Raw genomic sequence first — 17,584 nt, 5'->3', positions numbered from 1 at the left:
TGTGATATTACTGCTGGTGCTCCTTGAGTAAATGCAGGGAGCACTCTTGGAACGTTGGTGGGCTTGGTCAAATGGTGTCTTTCTGTCTCCTCTTTGACCTGCCTGCTGGCCATAGGCAGACACCTGACCACTAGTGGGTGACCCTCTGAGCATTGTACCAAGGGCGGACTCACTACTCCTCCTTCCGGGTGGTAGAGGGAAAGCAACAGGATCATCTAGGGAAGGGAATGGCGCCACCCCTGGATTCATGGGTTAAGCAGAGGTTGTGCAGCTAGGCCCCTGGAGAGCCTGCCCTTGCAGTAAGCAATAAGATGCCATGGTCTGGTTGAATTTCCTCTGTTGTAATGAATCTTTGATGTCTTGGGCTTGGAACCCAATATGTTCCATGGCTTCCACAATTGCAGGGTCGGGCAAGCTGGGGACCATTTCTTCACAGAGATTTGGTGAAGCCTCCCATCTTTCCTGAGCCAGGGGTGTGTCATCACTTCATCCACTGTTGGCCTACGCCTGGGATTGACTGTCATTAAGAGGCTAAGCAGGTCCCAGAGTTCTTCTGACAGGCCCAAGGGGACAGGATACTTCCATGTCAAAAATCTGCTTTTGGAGCTCAAGTAAGGTGTTACCACAAAATGGGTGTTGTCTGACTACCATGAAATATGACTCCCAAGGCTCATATGTCGGCCTTGGGGCCATCATAAAGTCTGTCAAGTAAGAGTTCAGGGGCACAAAAGGTGTAAGGCCCAAAGAAAAAAAGCTAACGTTTTACCCGGACTTGACTTGGGTGCCAAAGCCAAAGTCGATGATTTTGACTTTTCCGTTCCCATCCACCATGATATCTGGTTTCAGGTCCCAATGAATTATTCCATGCTCATGGCAGTAACTCACTGCACTTAAGATCCCTTGGGCATGGTCCTCCTGCAGGTGGCCAGCCTTTCGGACATACTCATAAAGTCATTTTCCCTCAACCAGCTCCATGATGAGGTATGTTCTCTTGTCAGCCTCAATCACGTGGAGAAGTGAGATGATGTTGGGGTTGTTCATCATCCTCATACATGACCTCAGACATGACTGGAAATCACCACAGTTTCCCTTTTTGAAACACTTTGACAGCCATTGGGGGGGGGGGCGGTGTAAGGCTGTGGTGGGCCAGTTTTACTTCAGCATAGCCTCCACGGCCAATGGTCTTAAAGACCACATACTGCTTGCTAGTGGAAGCTTTCTGGATTCAGGAGGCTGGAATTAGATCTGAGCCCTGCACACTCCTCTAAGAGATCTGTGTACTCCTCTATAAGATCTGCACACACCTCTTTACAACAAGAGTACATTATCAATAACAGTATAAATGCTACCTAAGAAAAAGAAAAAAGAAGAAAGAAACTTAAAATTTGAAATGAAAATGAAAATAATGAAAACAAAAAGAATAGAAAACCTAAAATCCTATCAAACTAACAACTACAAGAAAATCCCAGAAAACCAAAACCACATACACACACACAAAGCCAAGAAAATCCAAATAAAAAACTAGCTGCAAGTCACTCAAAAGGAGGATCACAGCTCAGCAACACTGAGAATGAAGACCACTAATTGTTTAAGAAGAAAAACATACAAAAAAAAAAAAAAAACACCTATAACTGTGAGGTTTGTTGAATCCACAAAAGTAGAACCTATGACTTCAGAAAACCAACAATTCTTGTATGGGTTTCAGCAATGCATATGACATGTATGTATTCACCACTGCAGGATCTTACAGAATAGTCCCTAAAAATCTGTGCTGTGCATATCCAGCCTTCCTGCCCTCGATCCCCTGGCACCCCCAATTTTCCTACTGTTTTCATATAATGTCTTAGAGTTGGAACCACATAATATGTAGTCCAGACTGGCTTCTTTGACATAGTAACAAGCATTTAATGTTCTTCTCTGCTTTTGTGTAATGATAGCTCATTAACCTTCAGAGCTGAATGATACTTTAGTGTGTAGGTAGATGTTGGAACTATAGTTTATTTACTCACTGGTTGGAAGACTACTAATTTACAAGGTTATGCACTTCTAAATAAGCCAACATTCATCTACGGCCATGTAGTTTTGGTTTTTGAGATAGGGCCTCAATGTGTAGTCCAGGCTTGGCCTTGAACTCATGATCCTCCTGCCTTTGCCTCTGGGTGCTGGGATCACAGCAAGCCTCATTTGTGTGGCAACACATGACTAGCTCAAGTGCAGGTTTCCCTGGAGATATAATTTTCAGTTCCCTCGAGTAGATGCTGAAGGATGGCAGGTTCTATGGAAGAGGATATTTAGGTTTTGTAAGAAGCTATTGTACTGTTTCCCAAAAGGTCTGTACCATTTTGAATTCCCACCAATAATAAATGAGAATCCCTATTGCTTATAAAACATCTTAAAAACCAACCCATAAGCTATCGATAAATGAAGAAGAACTACCTGTCACACAGAGAGTAGCTTCTTATCCTCCACTTCATTCATGTTGTTTTAGTATGCCCTTTCAATGGTTAAAATTTTACTCTGCAGGGAAGGCTCTCTCAAAATTTTATTGTTGATACTGTATACTCACTCTTCCTTCCTCCCCCCCCCATCTTTGCCCCCATTGCCCTAGCATATTTTGCAGGCAGGGAAGATTGTAGGTCAAAGATGTCATTGATGGGTTGGTGTTGACTTCTCTTTTGGTATCCTGCAGAGGACCTTTCCATGTCAAAGACACTATAACACGGGGTGAAGGTTCTGGGTAGGCAATAGCTAGACCTCTCCATGTTCAACAAGTTGTGTGGGTGTTGTCTTCAAGCAATGAGGCCTTGCTGTCATTTTGTGGAGAGCAAACTATTGTCTTGACAACAGCCTGGGTTGTTTGAGGATTTCCATGGGATCCTTCTGGGGTGGCTAACTAGTAGACTGGCAGGCCAGTCCCTCATTTCTCAGCCCTGCTGTCTGGCAGACCCACCTCCTGCCCTTCCTTCCTGTGCATGTGCTGACCCTTCAAACTGCATTGTCTGATTCCCTTGTCAGTTAGCTTCCGGTCAGCCAGACTCACAAAAGTATGGGAGGAGAGAAGCTGTCTTAGGGTTTCTATTGCTGTGAAGGAACACCATGGCTGAAATCACCTTGGGGAGGAAAGAGTTTATTTGGCTTACATATCCTGAAAGACAGTCCATTGTGGGAAGCTATAACAGGAGCTGAAGCCAGGTGGGAACCTGGAGGCAGGAGCTGATGCTGAGGCCATGGAGGGGTGCTGCTTCCTGGCTTGCTCCCCATGGCTTTCTCAGCTTGTTTTCTTATAGAGCTCAGGACCACCAGCCCAGGAATGGCACCACCAACAATGGGCTGGACCTTTCCTATCAATCACTAATTGAGAAAATGCCCTACATTATAGAAGCACTTTCTCAATTGAAGTTCTTGGATGCCTCTAGCTTATGTCTGTTTGGGTCAGGCAGTGGTGGTTAACATCTTTAATCTCAGCACCTGGGAGGCAGAGGCAGGCAGATCTCTGTGAGTTCGAGGCCAGCCTGGTCTACAGAGTGAGCTCCAGGACAGCTAGGGCTACACAGAGAAACCCTGTCTGAAAACAACAGAACAAAAAAAAAAAAAATCTTTGGAATAATTAGGAGAATAAGGCCTATATATGAAGTCATATTACTTAATTAAAAGTCTCCTTTAAAAGTATGCAAAAGAAGTTATTCTCAGCTACACAACAAATTCATGGCCAGCCTGGGCTACCTGAGAAACAAATAGACAAAATAGTTTCAAAGATGTGAACGTGATAATTAATAAATTTTAAAAAATGAAATTAAAATATGCAGAAAACAGATTATGGCAAATGTTACCATTTGTTGAATATAGCTAACAAGTATACATGTAATCATTTCCTTTCAACTTTTATATATATTTGAAAGTTTATTTTCAAAACAATTTTTAGAAGCCACACACATACACCTAACCCCCAAACAGTAAAGCCTTTAATGTTCTAGTCTGCATCTTCAGTGTTCTTCAGAGTGCAGACCCCAGTGTAAGTGGTAAAGCCCAGCTGGCCATGTTCAACCTACAACATGCTGGTGTGTATGACTGCACATTTTTTAAAATAAAAAACCACCCACTAATATCATTGATAAAGCTAATGGACTAACTTTCAATTAAAAGAAATAACAATGCTAATCTGAATACCAAGCAAAAGAAACCAGAAGAGAGTAGTGTATTTTCAGGAAATATACTTATTCAACTAGTCCCAGAACTTATTTGCATATCCCAGTGGGTAAGGAAAAGAAACTCTCTCCCTTCACCACTCCTAAACTCCATGTAAAAATGTTAGCATACACGCTAGCTAGTATTCTGTCAATGTGACTGAAGCTATAGTCATCTGAGAGGAGGGGGCCTCAATTAAAAGAATGCTCCTAATAGATCAGGCTGTAGACAAAACTATAGGGCATTTTCTTAATTAATAAATTGATGTGGGAGGGCCCAGACCATTGTGGGTAATGCAACCTGGGCTGATTGTCCTGGGTTCTATAGGAAAGCAGGCTGAGCAAGCCATGAGGAGCAGGCCAGTAAGTACCACCCTCCATGGCCTCTGCATCAGCTCCTGCCTCCAGGTTCCTGCCCAGTTAGAGTTCCTGTCCTGACTTCCTTCAGTGATGGACTACAATGTGGAAGTGTAAGCCAAATAAACTCTTCCCTCCCCAAGTTGCTTTGGACATGGTGTTTTATCATAGCAATAGTGACCATAATTAGGACACCAAATTAACTTCTTTCTTTATAAGATGATTCACATTTTATGGTGTCAGAAAATGACTTCCTTATACATCATGCCCATATCATAGAACTATTAAATTTTGCCGGGCAGTGATGGCACATGCCTTTAGTCCTAGCTCTCAAGAGGCAGAAACAGGAGGATCTCTGCCTTTGAAGCCAGCCTGGTCTACAAAGTGATTTCAGGACAGCCAGGGCTACACAGACAAACCTGGTCTCAAAAGAAGGAAAGAAAGAAAGAAAGAAAGAGAGAGAGAGAGAGAGAGAGAGAGAGAGAGAGAGAGAGAGAGAGGGAGGGAGGGGAAAAAGAAAAGAAAAAGAAAAATTAAAATTTTTCACTTGTAAGTCTGATATAAAACTTCATCTGTGACAAATTTTATTTATTTACTTGTTTGTTTGTTTATTGTTTTTCAAGACAGGGTTTCTCTGTATAATTTTGGAACTGTCCTGGAACTCACTCTATAGACCAGGCTGGCCTGGGGAAGTCACAGAGATCTGCCTGCCTCTGCCTCCAAGTGCTGGGGTTAAAGACATGCACAATTGCCAACTGGTAACAAATTTTTTATCTATTTATTTTTTGGGGGGGCAGTTTCTATGTAGTTCTGGCTGCCTGGGGCTCACGATGTACACCAGGATGGCCTTGAACTCGCAGAGGACCTCTTGCTTCAGCCTCCTGAGCACTGGGATAAAGGTGTGTACCACCACACCATGCCAATTTCAGCACTGTTTATTGACCAGTTTGATTGTGCAGGAGGAAGATGAGACATATGCTCTAGTGAAGTGATGGCAACTTATTGCGTGAGAATGGATTTCTCTCAAGAGCATTGTGAACCTGTAAAGAAATACACAACAGGTAGTAGTCCTCTAACAAATAAAGCTTGCCTGGGGATTAAATGAAAAAGCCAGCTGCCATATCAAACATAAAGGTCAGGCAGTGGTAGCACACACCTTTAATCCTATCATTAGGGAGGCAGTCTCTGTGAGTTCAAGGCCACACTGGGAACAGAGTCAGGCAGTGGTGACACACACCTTTAATCCCAGCACTTGAGATCTCATGTCTTCGATTAGGAAGCACAGACACCTTTAATCCCAGGAAGTGACGTCAGGGTGGAGAACAGTATATAAGGCGTGAGGAGACAGGAACTAAGCAGCAGTTCAACTGAGACCCTCAGGGGTGAGGACTCAGAGACTTCCAGTCTGGGGATTCATGGAAACAGGATCACCCGAGGAGTTGGCGAGGTGAGGTTGGCTGTGGCTTGTTCTGTCTCTCTGATCTTTCAGCGTTCACCCCAGTATCTGGCTCCAGGTCTTTTTTTTTTCTTTTAATTATTAAGACTCTTCATGTTATTCACCCCCATTTAGTTGAAGACATGACACTTGAAATACTTCCCCAAGTCAGCCAAATAAAGAGCTCAGAGAATTGGTGGGATTCTCTCATAATGGACTGCATTCTATCTGAAGGTGGTTAATGCCATCTACCCTATCTTTAAAAAAATGTGTAGATAGCTTAGCAAAGAAAGTATGGGTAGCTTGAACATATATAACTCCATATATGTTCAGAGGATTGAATAAATCGTTTTGAACCAATTTTCATCAATCTAAATCATTTTTTTAATCTTGTGGGCAGATCCAATCTTTTGACATAATGAAACAAGTTTGAACTTATGAAGTTCACATTCCAGAATTGTACAATTAAATTGTAAAATATGCAGAAAAAGTAACACATTTTAAGTAAGTTTATGATTTTGTCTTTGGATTCCTTCATAGCTACCCTTGGCCTCCTTTGGGCCATGGGCTATGGGTCTTTGTAGCAGAAGGTTTCTCCAGTCCTGCCTGGGCCCTGCAGTTGGGACAAATTTTCCCCACCCACATCCCACAGCCACTTGGTCCCAAATAAATACACAGAGGCTTATATTATTTTCAAACTATATGGCCAAATGGCTCAGGCTTCTCGCTAGCTAGCTCTTATAACTTAACCTATTTCTATTAATCTGTAAGTTGCCATGTGGCATTACCTGTGTGCCATTACATGTTCCTCCCTGGACAGCAGGATGTCATCTCTACTGACTCTCGTTTTTTTCCTCTCACTGTCTCTCTTAGATTTTCCTGCCTGGCTCCATCCTGCCCTGCCATAGGCCAATGCGGCTTTATTTATCAACCAATCAGAGCAACACATATTCACAGAATACAGAAAGACATCCCACAGCACTTCCCCTTTTCTGTCTAATCAAAAGGGAAGGTTTTAACTTTAACATAGTAAAATTATATGTAACAAACAGTAATTAAGAAAGAATTACAGTTACAATATCTAGTCTGTTTATATTTGGCAAAATTAAAGAAAATATTTTATCTATTCTATATTTGTGAATCCAATTTAACTTTTATCATAAGTAAGGAAAATTATAACTATCTAGTCTTCAACTACATCAAAGACCCCAGAGGGCATAATATTACCTAAGTAAACAGGAAGTGCATTGAAAGCAACTTCCAATATTCTGGAAATGGCAGAGACAGCTGGCTGCCTGGACAGTCATCCAAAGTTCCTCTGTAACATTGGGGCATCCACCTTCAGCCCATAGGCCTAGAGTTTCAGGAAGATATTTCAGTGAAGCAGGAAATTTGAAGAACTGTTCTGCCCATTCTGGTAAAGTTCATCAGTTGCTTCTCCCTGTGTCCTGAAGAATGTCTGTCAGTCCCCTCTGTGAAGCAGGAGACTAAAGGACCATCTCATCTTGTTTGGGCAAAATTTAGTGGTCATTTTTCCATGGGTCCTGCATGTCCAGTCGACACAACATTTTGCCAATCAGTTCAGGCAATAATAATTACTTGCCCAAATGGCCAGTTCTGGCAAGAATAAGGTAAACTCCATATGGAGTGTCTTTGATGCCCATTTTCCTCTTTGAAGTAAATTGGTGCTGCCGGGAGCAGACATGTCTCATTGTCCAGGAAGTCTAAGTTTTTAAAACATTTCAAATGTCATATTCTGTAGGTCTTTAAACTGTTTGAATATTACCTACCTAATTGAATTATATCTATGTATACCTAGAAAACTTAACTAACATGACTATAAGTTTGACTGTCATAGAAGACTAATTATTAATTTGTATTTCTTAATTACCCATTACCATTTAAATGAGTTACATAAACATAATATCTTAAACAAGAGTAGAAATATATACAGTATAACAAAATTAACTTTAAATTTATAATAAACTAAAATCTATAACAATGTAAAACATTTTAAACAAGTTGTTGCTCTTTAAAAGTAGATTCAATAATCTACTCTCTTATCCTATTGTATCTAAACTATCCCCTTTCCTTCTTTAGAAAGAGATTGTATTTATATTCAACTTCCTTTAAATAAAAATAAACATTTATAAACAATATTTTGGGAATTTGGGTGTAGCTTCTCATACTACTTCCTGCTGGTTGAGGGCACTGGCAATCTTATGGGGATCCTGAGAAAATTAAGAATTAAGGTCAAGTCCTAACTGGAATAGTCTGTGAGACTGCATTGTCTGAGCCAGTTGCTTTGAAGCTGTTCTGGATGCTGGATCATCTGGGCCACAGTATCATCTGAGATCTTTCAGAGGGTCTTGAATGATTAAACCATATTAGCCTGGAAGTAGTCACACATTCTCATCATCTGTGGAAACAAAAGCAGAGCCTCTTTTCCAAAGCAACCTATCCTTAGACACAAATTTTGAAGTCAAGATATTTTTAAAATATACATATTGGTTTAACTCAGCAGCCTTTTCAATCAAATGTCTTTCTGCAGTTAAAAATCCCAAAAACAATATAATCCAGATGCTGTATGTGATTTTCATCCTTACATGGCTTATTTTTTTATAATCCTTTTACTGTCTCTTTAAAAGATTTTATTTTTAAATTATGTTTCTTTATATAACTGCACATACTCCTTTTCCTCTCTCTTCCAAGCCTATGTACAGCCTATGTACATTTTTACACGTAATGTAAACCATTTAGAGGTTTATTGTATCTGAATCTGTCTTTTTGTGAATCTATTGCTTTAAACTTCAGCATAACTAGGACTGAAACGGCAGCCTTGGCTGCTGGCTCTGCCCACCTCATCTCTGCAACATGGCAGAAGTACGTTTACCACCAGCTCTGGGATCCATGCTCAGCACTGAGTCTGGAAGCAGTGGGTCTATGCCTCCATCCAGCAGCATGTAGCCCAGAAACTTTTTTTTTTTTTTTGTACTGGCAAAAGCTAAATACACCATGCAGTGCACTGCAAGGCTTGGAGACACCTCTGTGTTCAGCAGCGAGAATCTGCCATGCTGCTCAGCTTCTGGCGACTGCTGGCCAGCTCCATCTCACAGGCAGCTGTTGGGAGATGAGTCTCTTCAATGATGCTCTCATGACACTGTGTACTAGGAAGACCAGTGTGGCTCCATTTCTGTGCCTTCAGAATCTTTAAGCTTTCTTAGGTCTATGGATCGATGTCCAATGGTGAGTGCCAAATGTAGCTGGAAGTTTTCCTGTGTCCCACCCAGCCCTACAGCTGCTCAGACTCAAGTAAACACACAGAGGCTTATACCAATTATGAACTGGATGGCCTATGGCTCAAGCTTCTTGCTAGCTCTTATACCTTAAATTAACCCATTTCTATTAATCTGTAAGTTGCCACATGGCCATGGCATTACCTGTGCACCATTACATGCTGCTCCCTGGATGGCAGGATGGCATCTCTCCCAACTCTGGCTTTTTCTCTCTTGGATTTACTGCCTGGCTCCATCCTGCCCTGCCATAGGCCAGTGCAGCTTTATTTATCAACCAATCAGAGCAACGCATATTCACAGAGCACAGAAAGACATCCCACAGGCTGTGACACACTTCCTTTAACAAGAACACAACTCCTAAACCTTCCCAAACAGTTCCACCAGTTGAGGGTGGTATTCAATCATATGAGGCTATGGGGGTATTCTCATTCAACCACAGTTGGATACACCTGAAATTAATCTAAATTCACTTAGATTATGCATTCTCCAAGGGCAAAAACAATATCTATGCCTCTTTGTGGACTGCACAATGTCCTACAGATTCAATAACATATATTGTGAATATATTTGCAATAAAGATAACTTATTGGAATAAAAACATCAGAAACTGCAAAATCTGCCAACTGAACAGAATTTTGGGAAGATAATAAAGTTCTTTATAGTGTTTTATATTGCCCAAGTAGATTCTGTTGTTTGAGCAGTTTAGCAGAGGTTATAACATTTAATTAACTCAAAGTTATGAAGACTAACTGAGAGACTTTATTTTCCCTTCATAACTGCTATCAATATGATAAAATTGTCCTAAATCTGTCATTCTGGTCACGTTAGCATACAGTTAGTGGGAAGCCCATATGACACAGTCCCCTGCTATTTATGTTTCTTGAAGGTTAATTAATGGGGAGGGCTTACATTCATTAGAATAAAATTTTACTAGAAATATAACCTGACCTCATTCCTAAGAGCATCTCCTGTCGGCTCTGGGCAGCAATTCCAGCTGTAAGCAGCAGAGGTAGTTGTTCTCACAGAAAACAGGAGACACTAATTACTCATGTTTTAGTGTCTTTCCTAATTCTCATTTCAAATGTTGAAATCCTATAAATTATTGCTCTTTTGTGCTGTCGTTTCTTTCTTTCTTTCTTCTGCCCTCTCTTGAGCAAGGATGTTTTGCCGGACAGGCCAACGCTATCAGTGATCTGTGTTGGCTCACTCGGTAACTCATTGCTCCCTCCATTACCATGACAAACACAAACATCCCAGAGTGGACAGTGTTATCATTTCCCCCACTTCATGAAATGACTGTTTCTTGTGGCTCCTGCAAGAAGATTTTAAATTCCACTTGACAAATACTGAGTGTTGCCACATGCTGTGGAAGACAGCGTGGGAAGAATGAAGATGGACAAGTGTTTAAGAAATTTAAGCCAAAAGTCTGGGGGTAATGAGCACGAACATTCACCTCTGGAGAGGAATTGCCTCCATAATGTGACTGTCTTGGGCCCACTGTGACCCGAGGTAAGACTCCCTCTAGTGTTAACATTCGAAAGGAAAAGCACCAAATGCATATTGACCTATGTGGTCCCTCCTATCTCCTGAAGCTGTTAGCTCTACTGACTGTCTATCCGTGGAACTTTGGGCACACTACCTCGCCACTCTCATCCTCAATTGCTCCAATAGGAAAAATAAAGCTAACTATACAAAGTCTAGAAGACTGTAGTGATGCCCAGATGAAATGGAGGATGTGAAGGTATCTCCACAGTGTCTAGCACCTATAGGTGCTCAGTAAATATTAGGGTTTTTTTCCTTCTGTTTTTGAAGGTCTCCCAGCAGCATGCTCATTTGGAATATCTAGACTGTCTGAACCACAAGGAAATATGAAAAAGATAACTCTAAGCTGCTGCCAGATAATTTAGGCTGCTACTGAAAATGCGCTGACTTCAAAGCTTATAAAATATGCATGCACGAGTAAATATTATGTACTGTATAAAAGTATTTAGCATGTACATAAATATATGCATTCATGTGTTAGCATGCACATAATTCTTTTTATTTATGTTTCTTTTTTTCATCACATCTCAATTCCTATTAGCACTCCAAAAATCACCACACATGTTGCCTTTTTTTTTTTTTTTTAAGCTTGAGGACAGTTTTACTAGAGTTTAAAAGAAAAATGGCACAGCAGGCAAGTTATATATCTTGGCAGCTGCCTGGAGGAGGGAGATAGAGAAGAGAAAGAGAAAAGGCCATGCTGTTCAAGTTAAACCAGCAAGGAAGCCAACCGCATGGGGGAGAGGGGAGCATCAGAGAAAGAGTGAGGAAGCCAAGGAACCAGACAGCACACTTGAGCTTGGGCCAGTGTCTGAAAGAAGGACAAAAGAGAAGAAAAAAAAAACATTATGCTTTTTTGAGTCAAGACTCAGAAAAAACAGGCAAATTCAACAGAACCTCATGCACTTCTGGACTATACTAGGGATCAGGAATTCTGGGAAGGGAATGTACATTACCTCATTAAAGGGCTAATTATTCCTCCCATCCCTTTAGCACAGCTTAAGGTGAACCCACCTTACTGAGCAGTATTCCCTGGGCCAGATGATAGGCCAGCCCAGCTGGATTGCCTCCTATGGGAGGACACAACGGCATGTCTCCACCATGGTCGATGCTATTCTTTTAGCTAGAGGGTAACATCTTCCCTTTAATGGGCCTTCAATGGTACTGTAACATTTCCCCCTCTAAAGAGGTAACCCTAAAATCATTTAGGAACTAGACCAGGAATCAGAGTCCCCAAATACCTCCAGCACTTTAGTTTTGGCTTGGACATGAATTGAGGCCCCTATGTCTCTGTCTAACTCTAGTCTCTTAAGAGACAACCTGAACTGCCGGTTAGAGTATGGAGGTGCCTGGCTCTTGCTTATTCCTGATGGGTGGCTTTTTTTCAGGTGTGACACTTGGGAGTACCCCTCCACTAGCACTAACTAGGAGACCTTGAAGATTCATCAACAGTTCTATTTGTGTGGCAGCCAAATGGAGGGAGAAAGGAAGCCTGGCCTGGAACATGGAAAGAGATGTGAAGGAGGAGCTAAAGCTAGTGTATTAACTTGAAAACCCCAAGGCAGGGAACCAGAAGGAGCTAGAAGAGGGGATAGTGCTTACAAACCCACTGCGATCTCTTGATGGACACATGGAGCTTCCGCCCATTATACTTCATTTGTTTGCCTTTGGCTGCCAAGGCTGGACTTAGGACTGAGTGATGAACCCAGGTGGCTTTTAGAGATGGAGCGAGAAGAAATTCAACTCTCATTCAATTTTTATGTTAAAAAGTGAATCATTGAATCATCTCTCTTGGCTACAAGTAGGCACTGCAGTGTTGAATTGAGCCAAGCTTGTGGTGTCCTATATTTGGACAGCATTTGTTTGTTGTTTGTTTTTGTTTTTTTAATGAAGAAGAAAATCATTAGTGAAGAATGGTTGTCTAAGTAACATCTCATAAGGATTTAATATCTGGGGAGTGTGTTTCTTTGGACTGTTAAACAGAGTAATCATTTTCATCTTGGGTTATACTTTCTTGTAGGATGTTTAGGTCCATATAGGTGACCAGAAGTATCAGTTTTCTTTTTTTACTACCGAGGCCAGCTGAGGATCTGGTCCTCATGGGTCACCTGGGTTGGACAGAAGTCCCTGGTCCTGTTAGCTCTCCTGTTTACCAGTTGTTTCATTTGTAGAAAATATGTCAAAGACCTTGCTTGACCAAGGCTTTACCTGGCAGAATTGAAGAGCTTTCTCTCTGAGTCTACCCTCTGTGATACAGTTGACCCAAAGTCTGCTTCCTACTGAGGACCCTAAACTTGTGAAATTCAGCTGCTAACTGAGCACACTCAGGAGAGCACACTCACCAGCCAGGAGGTCTGACATGAGACGAAGGCATAGCAAAGCACACAACTATTGATAAGGGAACAGTTTAGGTGGGACCCTGAGAGAAGAGAAGAAACAATAAGAATGTCATTTTAATACATTTCATTTTCTGACACACGAAAGATGTCCAAGAGAGAATCAGTTTTTCTCTTTAATCATGCTTACTATAGCCAATCACAGTCAAATCTTTTTAAGACATTGCCAAAGAGATGGTAACTGCACTCTATTAAAGAAGTGTTTGTTTGTTTGTTTTTAATCATATCCATGATAAGCTGCGTTGGTTTACCATAGTGGAAGAGACACAGAATGTGCTATATATTTGAAAGCAAATGATGGATTACTCCACTGTTTTATCCCTGAAATCAGAAAGAATTTGTACATGATTGAACCAAAAGCATATCTTTTAGTTATACTGATTACGTGCTCAGTTAAATATAAATCTTATAGCTGGCTGTGACGGTACTTACCTGTATCTCCAGCATTTGGCAACCTGAACCGAGAAGATGGCTTCAAGTTGGAGCTCAGCCTGGACTATAGAATGGGTTCTAGGCCAGTCTCAGAAATGTAGTGAGACTGTTTTGAAACACCAAACACTAAACAATAAGCTAATTAATTATGGAGAATATCTGACATACACAACACAAATTTTCTATAGAAGATATATTAAAGAAAATATTTATTTTACTTTTATTGAAATGCAAGAATACTATAAAAATGAAATAGCAAGTATCATCATAATTATATTGTTTTAGAATATCTTTACCAAAAGTATAGTTCCCTGGAATTTTTTTATTAGTGAAACTTTTGTATAACAAGATGGTATTTTACAATGAGAATGTGTGACTTGACTCGGTTGTTCCTGCTGAGCTCAATCACCAGAGCCCAACAGTGCTAAAACAGCTAAGCTGAAAGTCATATTGACCACTTATTCATGAAAACAATTTTCATGATCATTTGACTGGTTTCTTTTTCTTTCTTTCTTTCTTTCTTTCTTTCTTTCTTTCTTTCTTCCTTTCTTTCTTTCTTCCTTTCTTTCTTTTGATAGGGCTTACTTTCCTGTTTAGGAATGATAATTCCTAATTAGAAAATCTTACACCAAATAATTTTGTATTTTGATATGTGGTAGCAAAAAGATTACTCTGAAGTGGCTAGAAGGCAAAACTGAGCAATTCTCGGGGTCCAGGGAGATGTAAGATTTCAATCTCCTCTAATGAGGAGAGTGAGTCAGAAGTGCAGACTATTCTCCACTGTTTTTCCCTGGCACCACAGTGAGGCACAGATACTGGAATATTGAGCACTTCAGGCAAGAGCCAAGTTAATTTAAATTTTTATTGCTACATTTAGTCCTTGGCTTTAAACAAACCAAAAAAGAACCCTCAGAAAAAAGTCATTTAGTAAATCATGATACCAATCAAATCATGGGCCAAACTGCAGCGCTTGGCTCTTTTGGCTTCCTGTGGTTGTTGTCAAGACTTAAGAAAATTGAACTGACGCGCGATCTTTTACAGAGATGGAGTTGCGAGTGTTCTCTTGGCGAGGCTGACACTGGGGTACAGAGATGGGCTCTCTTCCCACTTTTAGCTGGGCTGACTTTGCAAGGCTCCCTTCTTGCTCTGATTGCCCTTTGGGTGATTAGCATTGGTTCTAAGCTCTGGATCTATGAGCTGATCAATTTGGTGAGGCTCCAGTAAACATGTGAGGCAGCTCAGATCAATGGCTATCAAAAATTCTATGAATCCTTGGATGAGCTATCAGTGAAATGGAATGTTGGTCATAATGAAGGAGAGAGATGAGCAGAGGGGGGGGGGGGGGGAGAGGGGAATACTATTGTTATAAAAACTGAACAGGTTGATGCAGACAAAGAATTTAGCCTAGTGTCTGCAGTAGGGTAACTACCCAGGAAATATTTTGCTATTGCTATTACTTATGAATATTCACTGTGTTCACTAGAGGAACATATAGTAGAAGGCAAAATATTTTAAATAAACAGAAATGTATTATTTTCTCTTATCTGTTGGATGCTCATAAATGAGAATTCAAGTTTAAGATTTCATCTGAAATGTTAAAATGGTTGCACTCTGTTTAAATAACTTGAACAGTGCTGTTACAGAAGATGCATGTAAAAGCTATAAAAAAAAAAAATCGTGTCTCCCAGTGTTCACAGTCAGGGACCATCCAGGGGAGCATGGGAAACCTTTGACAAAGAATGAATTGACCTTTAGGCTTCTGCAGGGTCCCACATCCTGTTCCAAGGCTAGTCCCACCCCCTCCTCCTGTGCTTCAGCCAATCTCTAGGCTTCCACTAGGATGTTTCCTATCTGCATGCACCCACAGGACCCTTTATGCTGCCTATACACCACCTCACTTCAAACCCAAACTTCTCACATATCCCTTCAAGGTCTAGCCTGGCAAATACTCCAACCTCTACATCCATGCAGTTTCTGCAGCCTAGCCAAACAGGAGACAGAATGTCAGATCTCAAAGATAAAATAAAGGGCCTAGACCAAATGAGCAAGAAATGTGAAAAAAAAAAAATTCTAACACGGGAAAGAAATGCACAGAAAATGTGAGACACCATGAAAAAAATATATACAAACATTTGAATTATAAGCATAGATGAGGAAGGAGAATCCTAAGTCAGTGGCATGTACCATTGCCAGGTTAGGGGAACTGGGGAGCCATAGGAAGGAGAATAGCAGGTTACAAGCAATCTGACGGGGTGGGGGATGGTAAATGGGGCATTCCTTAGGGAGCGGGAGGGAGGTAAATACAGGAAAAGGAGGGAGAAGGTAAAATAACAATATGGATGTCTGAAAAATCAGCAGGGAATCATGCTATTAGCTATTTACCCAAAAAGCCTATAGTGCACATAATTCAGTGTAAAATATACATATAGAGTTTGAATGAACTTGTCTCATCTGGGCTGGCAATGCTTTCTCCAAACGCCAAAGACCATCTAACAAAAACCCTAATAACATGAGAAGCCCCCCCCTTTGACTTGCTGGCCAGTGCTGTCTAGAAGACTGCCCAAACATACAGATTATTGCTGTAGCCCTTGGTTGCCCAGCAGAGGTGGAAGGTAAGTGCCTATTGCTGAAGACATGATGCACTTCAGAAACAGAGCTAAGAGATTCCTGAGCTTGAACTGACCTGAAACCACATCAACAACCAGCAAGGCATGATAACCCAAAGGGTACAGTAGTGTCCCACACACCTTGGTGGTAACCAACAGCTCTCTAATTGAACTTAAGACCCACTCAACAGGGGGATACCATGCCTGGTCCTGAAAACCTAGCTAACTACTCAGTGCTGGTGAAATCATGGTTGCTAGAGGAGAATCACCACTTTTCAAGAAAATTTCTCTTTGCAATGGAAAGAGGTCACTACAGAAAACCACAGCCAATCAAAATGCAGGTGAAACCCATCCCAATGAATACATCCATAAAATACTCCCACATCTCAGGCTCCAGGAACATTGTGGAACAGGACTCAGAAATGCTGTGGGATGTTCTGTATGTTAAATGTGTTGCTCTGATTGGTTAATAAATAAAACACTAGTAGCCAGGAGACAAGGAGAGAGGAGAATTGTGGGAAGTGGAAGGCTGAGGCAGAGAGATGCTACCAGCCACCACGATGAGAAGCAACATGTTAAGATACTGGTCAGCCACAAGCTATGTGACAACTTATAGATTAATAGATATGGGTTAATTTAAGATATAAGAACTAGATAACAAGAAGCCTGCTGTGGCCATACAGTTTGTAAGCAGTATAAGTCTCTGTGTGTTTACTCGATTGGGTCTAAGTGGCTTCAGGACTGGTGGGTGAGAGAGATTTGTCCTGACTGTGGGCCAGGCAGGACTGGAGAAAACTCCAGCTACACAGAAAGATTGAAAGACTTGGAGGATCAGTGAATTTGCTCTGAGGTTGTGTCTCCTAGTAGCATCAGGAGCTACATCTATAAAGTCTGAACAACATGCCCATGCAAATGTGTGCTGAACAAGGATGACACCAGTGGATGTGCAAACTGGGCGAGGAAAAGCCCATGAAACCTCATCTCTACACAAAGAACTACAGGCAGCTGAATCAAGCTGTAAGTGGAAGAAGTGGTCCTCCCAGGGAGGAGTACACCAAGTGGTTGTCTAGTGCCAAACAGCCAACCCCGAAAACATACAAACAAGGCACATTCTACAGACTCAATGGGTTTTATTTAAGAATACCTATGTATATACAAATACATATATGCATGCAATAACAATTGATAAATAAAGAGACCAGGAATCTGCAGGAGAGTGGGAGATGTATATTAGGAGAGTCTGGAGCACTGGTTCTCAGCCTCCCTAATGCTTGACCCTTTAATACAGTTCTTCATGTTGTGATGACCCCCAACCATAAAGTTATTTCCATTGATA

At 41.2% G+C, this 17,584-nt stretch overlaps 1 pseudogene; it reads right to left on the bottom strand.

Annotated features, from left to right (window-relative positions):
• Positions 1 to 252: 252 nt before the first annotated feature.
• The window catches only part of LOC118596564, a 32,118-nt pseudogene continuing 14,786 nt past the window's right edge, over positions 253 to 17,584 (bottom strand).

This window comes from Onychomys torridus, chromosome 15, assembly GCF_903995425.1.
Source record: "Onychomys torridus chromosome 15, mOncTor1.1, whole genome shotgun sequence".
Lineage (NCBI taxonomy): Eukaryota > Metazoa > Chordata > Mammalia > Rodentia > Cricetidae > Onychomys > Onychomys torridus.
Note: the sequence above shows the minus strand (reverse complement) of the source record. Positions and strands in the feature narration are given on the sequence as shown.